Here is a 15,413-nt window from a genome sequence, read left to right on the forward strand (position 1 = left end):
TGCCGCTGCATACGATCCTTCATCTGCAAAATCAAAGTAAATACATCACTAGTACTGGGAGCAGAAGAATTCATAACAAAAGAGGATGGAGGTTTAGAGAAAGTAGGAGTTGGTCTCTTCTCAGCATTTTTCTGAGATCCTGCCGGTGGTGGAGGCAAAGGCAGAGTGTTCTGAGACGAGGTGACTGCAGACATCGCCGTGGATGTATTCTTCAATGATGAAGCCATGTAACTCTTTTAAATGATTTCGAACAAAAAGTTTTCTTATGAATGAAGCACCAATCGCCCCACGGTGGGCGCCAAACTGTTTTGGTCAAAAATCACACAAGGATAATGCAACCAAACTCTAAGTAAACGGGGAATGATGTTTGGTTTGTTGAAAAAGTAAAGGATCACTTTAGTGAGAAATATGCAAGTGACACAAGGATTTATACGAGGAAAAAGCCCTTGATCAATGAATGATCTCCGGCATAAAAAACCTCGGGTGATGGCAACTACCGATCACCAAACTTCAATATAACAAAAAATGGTTACAACTTCGGATGATAATGAGCTGAGTACAAGGATCACTATAGTATCGAGTGTCTAAGCGTGTGAGAAATGTGTTGTCTGTCTTCCGAATGGGGAAGAGTGTTATATATACAAGTGTGAGTGGCCCTATTTTAGGTAAATAGACTAACTATCAGCTCATTATCCCTTTAGGAATAAAAGTAAATCTAGCCTAAATTATTGCCCTTAAATCATGCTGAGTTTCCATATCCTCTACAACGTTCATCTCTGATTAAGCATATGCCAAAGTTGTAAAGACGCGTCCCTTGTTTGCGATGCTATGAGCGGATCCTGCTAGACATTCCTGCAAGATAACATTAAATTCAATGAAAACAACTGTTAGCATGAGGATCCCTATGATGGTCCGTGATCCTGATCCTGAAACTCTGCTGAGGATCACTATCTGCCAAAGAAACAAGGATCACTGGTTAGGATCACATGTAAGGATCATGTGTTATAAAAATCCAGCCCGAACATCCCCAGTTATCCTTTGAATTGTTGGGCTTGTCCCAAGTTACTAACTTGTCTTTTATATTGGCTCAGTTCCAAGTTATATTCTATTTTCAGGTTTTCGAAGTTAAACAACTAAGGATACCTCAATCCTTGTTATCTACTAAGGTCTTTCTTATGTTTACCCTGGTTACAGTATTAAAGGTAAGGATCCTAACTTGGATTCTCAGGTATGATCCTTAACTATTTTTGATTTTATTCATTATTCATTTGAATAACCCTTATACTTTGACAACTGAACCTACGATCCTTAGAATAAACTACTTTTTGGAAGTTTTCGACTATAGGATATTTGATCCTGGATCATATCCTAAATTTCTTAAACATAATTTGCTTAGCTTTTCTTACTCAGACAAGTATAAATCAAAACAATTGAAAGTTTAAAGGATATACAAGGATAATATCACAGGATAAGTCAAAAGTTAAAAGTTTTATTCATTCACAAAAATATTTAACCCTTTAAAGTTGTCAAAATTGCCAACCCACGTTTCTACCAGCAAAACGTGGCCCGTCCACATGGGTTGGCAAAGGGTGTCCATTGTTCATGCGGTCATAGCAGTGCAGGAAATAAAGGTCGGCAGGATAACAAGTGGCTTCATCCCCCAAACAGAGGATCCCTCCACCACCTATTATCCTACCTATTATTCAAAGGATCATGGATCCTTACCCTAAAAACTATTGTTCAAAGTACAAACCATCAAACTATCCAAACAAACAACCACCAAACAAAAAAAAAATTGGGCTCCGGCTAAGTCTCGAAATTTCCATCATCGCCCAATCCTGCAGCTCAATCCTTCGCTGCACCATCACCACCAGTTCCGCTTACCTCACCACCTTGGTCCTTGCCAGTGCCTCCACCCTCAAGCATCGAGATCTCCTCATCCTCTTCATCATCCTCCAGTTCAGCCAGTCTAGCCTTCCAGCCTTCGACATCCCAGGTGCTCTTATCAAAAGCAAGATCCTGAGCTTCCATGGACATTTGCAGCTGGATCTTGTACATAGCTATTGCGGCAGAGACCTTGGCATCCTGGGTGATCTCGTGCTTCTCATAGTCAAAGTTGATCAGCATCTTGGCAGCATCATTCTTCTTAGCCTGGAGCTCCTTCTGAAGATCGGCTATCTTGAGATCCTTCAACACCCCAACCTGTTGAAGGTCAGCAATCTGGCGATCCTGATCCTCAACATGGCCAACATATATCTCTATCTCAGCAAATTTCTACAAGGAAGACAAGGAATGATGTCAGAAGCCAAGTGATCCTTAGACTAGCAGGATACACAAGCAGGGACAGTGATCCTTACCTCGTTGATGTAATCCAGACACTGTTGGCGGAGCAGGGGCAGACCTTGCAAATCCTCAGCTTTAGAGGCCTTTCTCTTCTTGCCTCCCTTTCCCCTGATAGGTGCTTTAGGGGCCGAAGCAGTTGGGCTAGCAGCAGGAGTCTTCTTCTTAGAGGATTTGACGTTAGTAAGATCAGTGATGCCGAACTTTGAGGAAGATTTGGTGGATTTTCCAGCGCCTGCACAACCAAAACAAGATAAGTATCTTAATTTTATCTGACTCTCATTATATAAATACTCCTTAAATAAGGATACTTACTTGACATTGTGACAGAAGCAGAGGATACTTCCTGAGAATCCTGGGTGGTGATCTTGAAAGTTCTTATTTCAGGATCAAGCTTCTTAAAGGCCAAGAGTCTCTCTTTTGCAGCAGGAGTCAACTTAAGATGTGAAACGGAGATAGCTGCACAACAAGAAAACAACAGAATATCAGTGATCCTTATACTAAAGGATAAGTTCTACGGTGATCCTTCCCAGGATCCTCTATCCTACCATGGGTAGCCCACTTCTTGGGCAAATCCTTCCCATCAGGGATGGTATCTCTCCTTACAAAAAAGAACCGCCGCTTCCAGTTGGTGTCATTCTTGGTAGCCTTGAAGATCGGATACTCCTCCCCAGGTCTACGTTTGAACAGATAACGATGGGAACCAAAGGTGGTCAGATCGTACAGCTCACCTAACTTGGCCATACCTAAGTCTATCCCCTCTTGCTCGATGATCCTCTCAAGGGTATACAAAACCCTCCAGATCATCGGCATAGCCTAGATATAGGATATGTCGGTCAAAGAGAAGAAGGCCTGGGTGAAGGCTGGAAAGGGATACGTGTAACCTATGGCAAACGGGGTCACAGGAAAGGCAACCCATGAATCGGAGGTATGATCGCTCAGGGCAGAAGGATCATAGGCTCTGAACACAGTATTTGCAGGAAAACAGCACCGAATCCTGTCAATTTGGGGATCAGTGAAGATGCAGCGTTCTTTAGCAGAGTCTGTGATGATCCCTTGGCCCTTGAAGGGGCTTTCCTTCTGAAGATCCTTGGTAGGAGAATTCCGGAGCAACATTTTGAACGAAATAGATACAAGAAGAAAAACAGAGCAAGCAAGAGAGAAGATGAAGGGGAATACCTGTTCAATCCTCTGGTTGCGGTTATAAAGGGAGAAGTTCTTGATTTTAAATGCAAACGATCCTATCCCTATCTCTATTTATAATCATGATTTGTGCAGGGCTGTCACCTCCGTGACGTCAGGATTGCAACGGATAGTTCGTTCACAACGGCTATATATCCGTTGAGTTAGTTACAGATAAGATCAGCAAAATATAACTCGTTAATATTATATAACTACTCCTTATATTTTGGGGGCAATTGTTAGGGCAGGATTTTTAATGACCTGTGATCCTTACCTAATATCCTAATAATGATCCTTGTTTCTGTGGCAGATAGTGATCCTCAGAAGAACTTCAGGATCAGGATAATGGATCATCCTAAGGATCCTCATACTAACGATTGTTCTCTTTGAATTTAATGTTGTTTTGCAGGAATTACGAGTTGGACCTGGTCTTGGCAACGTTATTAAGGAATCTTTCACGCTAATTTCGCACATGCGTAACCAGAAATAGACGTTGTGGAGAATATGGAAACTTAGCACAAATTACGGGCAATTAGTTAGGCTAAATTTACTTCTGTTTCTAAAGGGGTAACGAGCTAGTAGTTAGGTGACTTACCTAAATTCAACCACACACACTTATATAAAGGGCACTCTCAAGCATTCGGAGGACACGACACATTTCTTACACGCTCTAGCATACTACACCATAGTGATCCTTGTACCTAGCTCGTTATCATCCGAAGTTGTAAACATTGTTTATTATATTTAAGTTTGGTGATCGGTAGTTTCCATCACCCGAGGTTTTTTATGCCGGAGATCATTCTTTGATCAAGGGCTTTTTCCTCGTATAAATCTTTGTGTCGCTTGTGCAGTTTACATATAAGTGATCCTTTTCTTTATTCATCATTACAAGCATCATTCCCCGTTAACAGAGAGTTTGGTTGCATTATCCTTGTGTGATTTTTGACCAAAACACTAGCTTTCAACAAAAAATGGCTGGAGCCTACAACAAGAATGTTAGGATCAGGAAGTTTCAAGTTGGTGATATGGTATTGAGGAAGGCATTCCAAAATACCACAAATCCTGCTGATGGCAAGCTAGCACCAAAATGGGAAGGCCCCTATCTAATTGAAACTGAGGCAGGAAAAGGGGCATACCGTTTGTTAACAATGGATGGTGATCCCTTACCAAGGGCTTGGAATGTTTTTCATTTCAAGAAGTACTTCATGTAAGAAGGATCCAGAATCCTTAGATGTCCTGATACTTAGTTCATGGTGAGGATCCTTAGAGAATATATGATCCTCATTCTGGTAATGATTTACTTATTATTTCACAAGTTCATTAATTCATTTAATTATAAGGAGAGGGTATCAGAATCCTTTATCCTTTTTCATCAAGTTTTTAGTTTTGCAGAATTGGATATATTCTTGACAAAGGATCAAGTGATTGGTTAAGTCTCCAAAGTTTTTGGGTTTATCCCTAGTTTATGGGCTTGTCCCCAGTCTATGGTATCTATTACTTTCTACGAATCAGGTTTCAACACCTTCGCCAGTTGCGCACGATTATCCAAGTATAGTTTAAGGCAATGGGACGAAGTACCCGCTTTAAGGGCTGACAATTTCATTGTTGTTGGCTGTATTTAGGATCCTAAGTATAATGGTAGACGTACCATACATCCGTTCCTAAGGTTTCTAACATTTTCACGTTAGCTAAGGTTTTGGCATCTTCATGTCACTCACGTTGGGATAGTCGCCAGTTTGGGTCATACTCCAGTTTACACAAGAATATTTGGGCTTGTCCCCAGTTTTTGGCTTGTCCCCAGCTTATCGGGATTATCCCCAGATTGTTGGGTTGTCCCCAAATTGTTGGGCTTGTCCCCAGTTACTAATGATTCTTCTCTTTGATAATTGGCTTAGTCCCAAGGTTTGTGTTGTTACAGGTTCTCAAAGCTAAGAAGATAAGGATCCAGGATCCTAACTTTCTACTGGTTCTTATCTTTTACTGGCATAGTTGTAAGTGTCAAGGATATAGAATCCTAATTTGGATTCTCTGGTATGATCCTTATTTGCATTTGATTTATTTTTAATTTATAAATATTACCCTTTGACAACAGGACAGGTGATCCTTGATCATATAGTTTATAATTTTTTGACATAATCTGATTTTAACATATATTTGATACTCTTTCTGACAACTTGTAAACTCTAAAGTTGTAAAATAGAAATTGGCATGTAAATGTAAATATAACAACATTCAAAATAAAGTTGACAACACAAGAGGTAGTCAAAAGATTAAAGTTTTATTTATTTATCATTAAACCCTTTTAAAGGTTGTCAAAACTGCCTACCCAAGTTTCTACCAGCAAAACGTGGCCCGTCCACTTGGCTTAGCAAAGGGTGTCTATATTAACAAGTTCTAAGTAGTGTAGGAAATAAAAGACGAGGGGCATCAAAGGCTTCATCCTCCACAAACAGAAGGACCCATCCACCTTTGTTACCCCCTATTGTCCAAAGGATCAGTGATCCTTAACCCTAAAGCCATTATTCAAAATTATTACAGACCAATTGTTCGAAACCAAAACACCATTACCAAAAACCATTAAACAATAAAAAAATGGGCTCCGGCCATGTCTAGAAATTTCCATCATCGCCCATTTGTGCAGCCTATGCCTTGGCTGCTTCATCTGCCTTTGCTTCACCACCTTCACCGCTGCCACTAGCCTCAGTTGCATCCAAAGGATCCTTGCTGCCACTCCCACCACCTTCACCCTTTGCTTCCAAGCCTCCACGTCCCACGCCGACCTGTCAAAGGAAGGATCAGCAGCTTCCTTAGCCATCTGTAGTCGGATCTTTAAAGTCACTATGGCAGCAGACTTCTTGGCATCATCGATGATCTCCAGCCGCTCCTTGTTAGCAGTGATGTCGGCAAGAAGGATTTGCTTCTGCAGTGTCTTGCTTTCCTGCTCAAGATGAGCGATCCTTTTATCTTTGGCAGCAACAATAGTTTGGAGATCGAGGATACACTCTTCAGCATCGGCTAGATATTGGCCTTGGAGGAGTTGGATTTCAGCAAATTTCTACAGAAAAAAAAGTTAACATTCAGGATCCTTTATCCTAGGATTGAGCACAAAATTCTAGGATACGTGATCCTTACCTCATAGACTGCTTCGTGGAGTTGCCGCTCAATCAGTGGGAGACCTTCAGAGGATTCAGAGGGCTTCTTCCTTTTGCTCCCTTTGCCCCTTGTGCTCATGCCCTTGGTCTCTAGGATGCTCTGGCTTGCAGCCAGCTCCTTCTTAATGGATCTTGGAGACACTATATCCTAGATATCACTGAGGCCAAACTTGGAAGCAGACTTTGATGACTTAGCAGCACCTACACACATAAAAAACAAACAGATAAGTATTAATCATTTAACTTTTCAATTACATATTTATAAAAATGGATACTTACTTGACATGGTGTAGGAAGTGGAACAGATTTCTTGTGAATCCTTTATCCTTGGTGGATATGTTCTGACAGCAGGATCAAGGTTCTAGAAAGTAGTCACTCTCACCTCGGTAACAGGTGAATCTTTTATGTGTGACAGGGAAATAGCTACATAGACAAAAGAAAAAGGATCAGTTATCCTCTTCAATAAAAGGAAGATCTTACCATGGTCCTGGCCTAAGGATGCTATATCCTACCATGGGTGTTCCATTTTTTAGGAAGATGATTTCTGTTTGGGATGGAATCTCTCCTTACAAAGAAAAACTGATTTCGCCAGCTAATATCATTCTTGGTGAGTTTCAGCAATGGATGGGGTTTTTGTGGCTTGTGCTTGAAGAGGAAACGGTGAGACCCGTGGCTGATCAGCTTATACAGGCGGCTTAACTCAGATAGACCTATGTCTATTCCCTCATTTTCTATGATGTGCTCAAGTGTGTACAGAACTCTCCACACCATTGGCATGGCCTGAATATAGAATAGACCAGATAGTGTGAAGAAGCTCTGTGTGAACGCCGGGAAAGGATATATGAAACCTATCTGGAATGGAGCGGCAGGGAAGGTGATCTAGACTTCTGATAGACAATCACTCTTCATCGAAGAGTCGAATGGAAGGAAGATTGTTCCATCCGGGAAGCAATGACGCAACTGGTCAACTTCAGGATCAGTGAAACGACAATGCTCCGTGGAAGGATTCTTGGTGAGGCCCTGACACTTCGGAGGGCTGTTGTGCTCAGGATTCTAGGCAGGAGATGAACGAGTGGTCATCTTAGCCATGTAGTCTTGAAGAAACAGAGATTCAGAAAAAAAATTAATTTAGAGAGAAGGAAAAAGGAGATACCTGTTGAAATCTTCGAATGAGGATTTAATGGGGAAGGATCTCGAATTTAGATGCAATTTTCATCCTTATCTCTAATCCTATTTATAATGATGATTGTTGCAGGAAGTCTTATCACTGATGTCACCCTCGTAACGGCTAGTCCTGATGTAACGGCTAGTTTCTCGCTAACAACTCGTTCGGAATCAAGTAGAAAATATGACTCATTTAGTTGCATCTAATTCCTCATATTTTGGGGGCAATTGCTAGGGCGTGAATTTTATATTAAGGATCATCTATCCTGAGATTGGGCCTGGATCACAGATCCTTAACGGATAGTGCAGGGAGTCTGAGGATCCAGGATCCTTACTAGTATTTATGTTTTAACATTTAATCATTGTGTTTTCATTTTACGATTGCAGGTACTTGTGGACTGAGTCATGGAGAGAATCTCGGAGGAATATGCTTCAAGTTATGCATGTGCATGAGGCTCGTGACCGTTATGGTGATCGTGGCTAGCTTGCTTGATTTTCGGATAGTTAGTTAGTAGGATTTTTATTATTTCTTAACGGGGTAACAAGCTCATATTAGTAACACAACTGCTCTCATTCGAACTCTCTAAAATACATTAGTGAACACACACATTCACATTAGAAATCATTGTATTGAGCTTGTTATCATCCAAAGTTGTAACCTTTTTTATCAATATAGTTGATAATGATAGTTTTCACTATCCGAGTTTTTTTATGCAGGAGATCATTCATTGATCAAGGGTGTTTTCCTCGTATAAATCCTTGTGTCCATTGCCATTTTTATTCAATCATTGTTCTTACATTTATTCATTTAATCAAGCATCCAACCTCACAAAAATCAGATTTGGTTACATTATCCTTGTGTGATTTTTTACCAAAACACGTACGATGTTCATCCATTCATTGACAAGAAATAGTTTACAAGTCATAATTTATTCCCAAAAGACATCACTAGTAATGTTGTTTTACGAAAGAAGATTTGTACAAAATAAAGTTTTAATAGATTGAGGTTTTGCATTTAATCTTTCACACAAGGGTGGGAGATGTGAACCAAATCCTCCATAAGGATGACATCGCTTTCTTTACATGTTTGTTCTTGTTTCATTAAGTACAAGGATCCACTAGTTACATGAAATACATGTAAGTTTGAAAAGTCAACATAAAATTGGTGAATGCATGTGTGTGTTTATTTTGTATCAAATCAATCTCGAAAACATTTGAAAATCTTGTATTGTAAACCAGTATGTGAAAGCGTCTATGAAATTCGAGGATCATTGATGTTTTGCAAGGACATTAATATGTAGGCCACATAAGTAAGCAACTAAACCTAGACAATGATATTCGAACCCTTCCGATATGGGACCACAAAAGCACTCCTAAAAGGCCAAGAAACCAGGAGTGGAGCTCGCCAAAACTCAATAGATATACACCTTTTGCACCTCGGTCATTATGTATCATTAATGGTTACTCTTGTCCATTTTCTACTTATGCGCACCCGATCTAAAGTGATTTCATTCCATAGCTAAACATACTATTCATTGCAACATGTATTCCCCCTCGAGTGTTTAAATGTAAAACATTGAAACGTTTGAAAGGAGGGACATGAACTCACAGTTTGCGTTCCATGCTAAAATGCTAGCAATCCGATGTTCCTGTTTTGTATCTGACCTACAAGTGTCCTCAATCAATAAGACACTAAGGTCTAAATATGTGTCTACCTGACAGCTGTTCACCCAACTTGCTTAGATCAAAAGAGATGTTTTCGTTTAAGAAAAAAACGTTTAACTTAACGACCCGTTGATGATTAATACCCATGTTATCATTTTATATATTTACACACAATAGATATATATATATATATATATATATATATATATATATATATATATATATATATATATATATATATATATATATATATAAACATATAAGTTCTATCCATGTCAGGATCCATCCCGAGAAAACCCGTGTCCACTCACGTCTTAACCAGCTAAAAAATACGTATATATAGGAAATTTATATATTTATTTTTAAGAAATTAATCCATGTCATCGTAAATGCGAGAATATGTTAAGTATCTATATTTTTTTGTCTAATAAATATATACTTATTAAAATTCGTCTTAGCGCAAATAATATATTTACATATCATTATTTCGTAGACACGTTCATTCATCGCAACCCCTATATATATATATTTCCACTAGGTCAGAATTCACCCAAATGTATATTTTAACTAGTTAAGCATATAACCCGACGTGAACTAGCGAGAGGGGGGGGGTTGTTTGAATGTGTAACAAATAAGGTGGTAAAAATATCTACTAATTAACTAGTAAAAAAATGATGGTGGTTTGGTTGGGAATGCATTAAGTCGTAAGGCATGAAGGAAATAAAAGAATTTTTGTAGAGTTGAGTTTGACAAGTCATTGGTTGGTTTTCTAAAGGTTTAGATTCAATCATATACATCATGGGTTTAATATTATTAACTAGAGTTCTAGTACAATCTTGTAGTAAAGAATGAAGACAAGTAGATTTTTATGATATGAAAATTCGGTGATGGAAGGGTCCCATATGTTGATTTTATAAATAGTCATAAGGGTTTTGTCATGCATGTGTCTTAGTAGGTATGGGTTTTAGGAATGACATGCTAGAAATAATATAATACGAAAAGCATGCAAGTGGATTTAATATGTCGAACTTCACTTTTTCTATCCTCTAATTATGTGGATCGATGGGGAGATAAGGAATGGAAAGATGGGTCTTGTATAAATAATTGTTATAGATGTAGATTGTCCAAAGTTGCAAGAAATCAAATAAAAAAATGTAGGAAAACAAATAAGATTTAATTTCGATAGTTTTTCCATAAAACTAATAAACCTATTAGTTTATAAGATTAGTAAACGCCCAACTTATCTAGGTGTGTGTATATATATATATGGGATGGATCATGAGAAAACTAGTTTAAATGAGAAAACTAAAAAACTAACTAAAAAAAGCCTAAAAAGCATACCAAAAAATTTTTTTTACATTATTTTTATAAAAAATCGCTAGTTTTTATACATGGAAAAAAATTTAAAAAAGAAATAAAAAAAAATGTTTTTTGTTGTATTACACATGTGCACTATTACGGATATAGTGCACATGTGTAGTACATGTGTAGTACACATATAATCACATATAATGCACATGTGCGGTACAACAAAAAAAAAATTTTAATTTTTTTTATATATAAAAAGTAGCGATTTTTTTATAAAAAATTGTAAAAAAAAAATTGGTATGTTTTTTTGCCTTTTTTTTAGGTTTTTTTAGTTACTTTTCTAGTTTTCTCATTTAGATGTATTTTTCTTATGATCCTCTCCCTATATATATATATATATATATATATATATATATATATATATATATATATATATATATATATAGGGGAAGGTTCAAATGTAAACCACTATTTATTGTGAAAACTCGAAAACTAATTAAAAAGCCAAAAAAACATACAAATTTTTTTTTTTATTTTTTTTGCAAACCAAATTTCGCAGGTTTTTTTATATAAAAAAAATTCAAAAAAAAAAAATTTTTGTGTAGTGCACATGTGTATGTGTACTACACATGTGTATTATTACACATGTGCACTAGTTAGTTTAGGCTTTTTTTAGTTAGTTTTCGAGTTTTCACAATAAAAGTGGTTTTCATTTGAACCATCCCCTATATATATATTATATATATATATATACATATATATATATATATATATATATATATATATATATATATATATATCGTATATATATATATACATATATATATATATATATAGTGTAAGTATATGGAGAAAACCAATTTTATTGAGAAAACTTAGGAAACTAGAATATGTGGACCACATTCATCCACATCACCTCATCCAAACCCATGCTTTAAGGGTATTTTGGTCTTTTTGTTTTTTCTTTGAAGATTGTGCTTTGTACTTTTCACCTTTTTCAACCCATCATCCATCGCCTTTTTCAAACCATCATCATCCATTCTCTCTCTAAAATAACACCTTTGAGAATTCAAAATATCTCATTCTCTCTCTATCTTCTTCTTCTGTACATTCACCACCACCATCATCATCATCATCCATTCTCTCTCTATCTTCATGATTCAATATAAACACCAAGAACACACACACAAGTGTGTGTGAGAGAAGCAAGCCTGAATCGTTATTGTTAAAGAAAGAGAAACACCAAAAACACACACACAAGCGTGTGAGAGAAAGAGAAACAAGATTCTCCATCGTGTTCATGAAGAACACCAAGAACACACACATAAGTGTGTGCGAGAGAAGCAGGCTGAAATCGTTTGGTTGCATTAGTTTCTAGAGAGGGAAAGTTATTGGAACACCAAGACCAAAAACACACACAAGTGTGTGAGTGAGAAGAAGGTCAGAAATCATTTGGTTCATGGGTTTTAGAGAGAGAAAGTTGTTAGAACACCAAGAACACACACAATTGTGTGAGAGAGAAGCAGGTCAGAAATCGTTTGGTTACATGGGTTTTGGTTGAGAAAAAAACTTGTTAGAACATAAAGAACATACTCACAAGTATGACATGGGCTGGTTCCATGTCTTAATGTTATTTATTTGGTAAAAGTTGAATGATTTTGTGTGTGTATTAGTAAAATAGATTTGATAGTTTGTTGGGTATTTTTTTATTTTAAATGTATTAAAAAAATTTAGAATTGAGATAATGATTTCTTGTTGTTGTTGTTGTTGTTATATATTAGTTACATTTAAAAAGTCCATAATATAATCGTTGATGATCTCGTTTATTTTACAGAAAAAAAAATTGTGGTTCGTTTGGTTGCTTGTTTGAGGCTTTTGATCTGAACAGTAATTGTTTTTGTTAGTTTGATTGCTTGTTTGGGGCTTTTGATCCGAATACTAATTGTTTTTACCTACTTACATGTCTCTATTACAAATGGATGAAAACAGTTTTTTTAAAACATCCACGTTGTAACACTTGTTTATTTGAAAGTTCTTAAAACAACCGTTGTAACACGTGTAACATCTTTTTTACACAACTGTGCATTTTCCTTATTATAATCCCATCCTCAACGTAAAGATACATCCAATGTAACACACGTTACAAAAGGAAATTACCTACTTACACATCTCTATTACGTTGATTTAAACAGATATTTAAAAACATCCACTTTGCAACACTTGTTTATTTGAAAGTTCTTAAAACAACCGTTGTAACACGTGTTACAACTTTTTAATGTTGTGCATTTTCCTTTTTATAATCCCATCTTCAGCTTGAACATACATCCAACGCAACACGTGTTAGATTTTTCAAAACATCCATTTGTACCACTGGCTATCGTCCGGCTTGTCACTTATTTAAAAGTTCTGTAAACAACCGTTGTAACACGTGTTACAACTTTTACTCAGACGTGCATTTTCTTTTTATAATCCCCTCCTCAACGTAAAGATACATCAAATGTAACACGTGTTACAGCAGGTTTTTACCTACTTACACGTCTCTATTGCAAATGGATGAAAACAGTTTTTTTTAAACATCAACTTTGTAACACTTGTTTACTTGTTTTTGTTCACAGGTGAAAAGATGTTTTGTGTTCAAGATGAAGTTGGTTATCAAGAAGCGAAGCCCGCCGAAGGATTAAAATGCATCATCAAGTTTTCATGGTGACGATGGTGTGTTTTTTGGTTGGCTGCTATGTGTTGTGAAGATGGATGTTGTTCCGAAGACCATATGTAACATGTGTAAGATAGCTATACATGTGTTACATTTGTTGCCCCATAGTGTAACATATGTTATAAACATGTGTTACATATGTCAGTCCCTTTGGTGTCAATTTAAACTTAGTAAAATTACATATGTAACAACATTACGTCATCCAAAATGTCATATCAATGAACAAACAAGTAATATATGTAACTATAAGTATATGAGACTAGCGTAACGAATTAAAGGGACAAACGATACACTTCATGTTACATATGTACCTAGAGTTGTTATTAACAATGTTATTAGTAGATACAAAAACTGCATTAACGTATATTTTTTACATTGAACCCAGCATATTGGTCATAAGTCTTATACATGGCAAGAAGTTCTTCCGGTGTGACGTATGATTTAACATTAATAGGATGATATTGCTCGTTGACATTCGGTGTCCACAATTTAGTGTCATTAGAAGACTCGCAAAGATGGTAATGTGGAGTATGTTCTAGATCATCTGTGGACATAGGGATGGATGTTAGTATAAGTTTACGTGCGTTATGAACGTTGTAATACGTTTAGCACCCTAGGGTAACAAAAAAAGATCACACATGACACTTGTCGCCATGTTACACATGTTAATTGTGTGTGCACATGTAACATCTTCTCTACAACGTGTGTAACATCCTTAAAAGTTGTGTTCCTACTATGCTTTATATTTTTTAAGTACTTATAGGTAAACATGTTTTTTAAGATACAACATGTAACATGTGTTACACCGAAATGTTACACAAGTGTTTCCAGTTTACACATGTTACGTCTTGTGTAACTCTGCTTTATATTTTGTAAGTGTTTCCAGTTTCCAGTTTAAACATGTTTTAAAGATACAACCCGTAACATGTAAGTATATATAGGTAAACATGTTTTAAAGATACAACCGTATCACCTTACAAGTTATATGTTTTGCTGACAAACGCCATGTCACACATGTTACACACTATAGAGTGAAACAACAGTATTGAACGCTGCTACACATTTCCCATTCTGTCATAACATGTGTAACCTTTTTGGGGGTTTCGATGTTGTAGGTTTATACAGACTTAAATATATACAAATGATCCAAAAATGATCATACATGTGCTACCCTCTAGTGTAACATAAGTTACAAACATGTCTTACATATGTGCAGCCCCGATTTTTGGTAACAAAGGGGTTGAACATATGTAACACATGTTTGTAACATGTGTTACACTAGAGGGTAACTTCTGTACAACGTCAAATGTACCCACCACCTGCCCTTCATCGACTTCTTGTTCCCCTTCTTCATCGGTTTCTCCATCTTCCTGCCAAGATCCCTTCTCGTTTGGCTGCAACTACTATGGTCAAGTCATAATAACACAAGTTACAGTCCAATATTTTTAATTTACTAATTAAAAAACAATAGTAGTAACATAACTGACACTAGTTACCTTCTACCCAATTATGCCCTGAACTTGAAGACTCCCTAAATTTTGAGTTTTTATCTGCATCATTTCACACATAAAAAAAACTAAGCAAAACCACCCAAAAAAAGGTTACATATGTAAACAGTTACCATACACTTCAAACAACTACTATCCGGTAGAAACATCTCCCTCGCTGCAAGCACTAAACAAACATGTAACATATGTTAGCACAACCTTTCGTATTTGTTTGACGTCGTATAGCTTTTGTTTTTGTTTTCTAGACTGGACAGTTGTGCTCCCCACAACAATTGTTTTAGATGTATTACCCTTATGTGTAACACACGTTACAAACATGTGTTACATATGTGTAGCTCCTTTTTGTGTCCAAGAAAGGGCTGGTTTTAACATAAGTAACAC

The 15,413-nt window shown here is 36.8% G+C and overlaps 1 long non-coding RNA gene across 1 annotated transcript; it reads right to left on the minus strand.

The window, feature by feature from the left end:
* Positions 1 to 14,472: 14,472 nt before the first annotated feature.
* LOC110896362 lies at positions 14,473 to 15,050 on the minus strand. Its single transcript, XR_002567859.2, has 2 exons — positions 15,021 to 15,050; positions 14,473 to 14,924 (listed from the first exon to the last, which is right to left on the minus strand). It is a non-coding gene; the product is annotated as an uncharacterized LOC110896362 (long non-coding RNA).
* Positions 15,051 to 15,413: the final 363 nt, after the last annotated feature.

The sequence above is a fragment of the Helianthus annuus genome, chromosome 4 (assembly GCF_002127325.2).
Source record: "Helianthus annuus cultivar XRQ/B chromosome 4, HanXRQr2.0-SUNRISE, whole genome shotgun sequence".
Taxonomy (NCBI): Eukaryota; Viridiplantae; Streptophyta; class Magnoliopsida; order Asterales; family Asteraceae; genus Helianthus; species Helianthus annuus.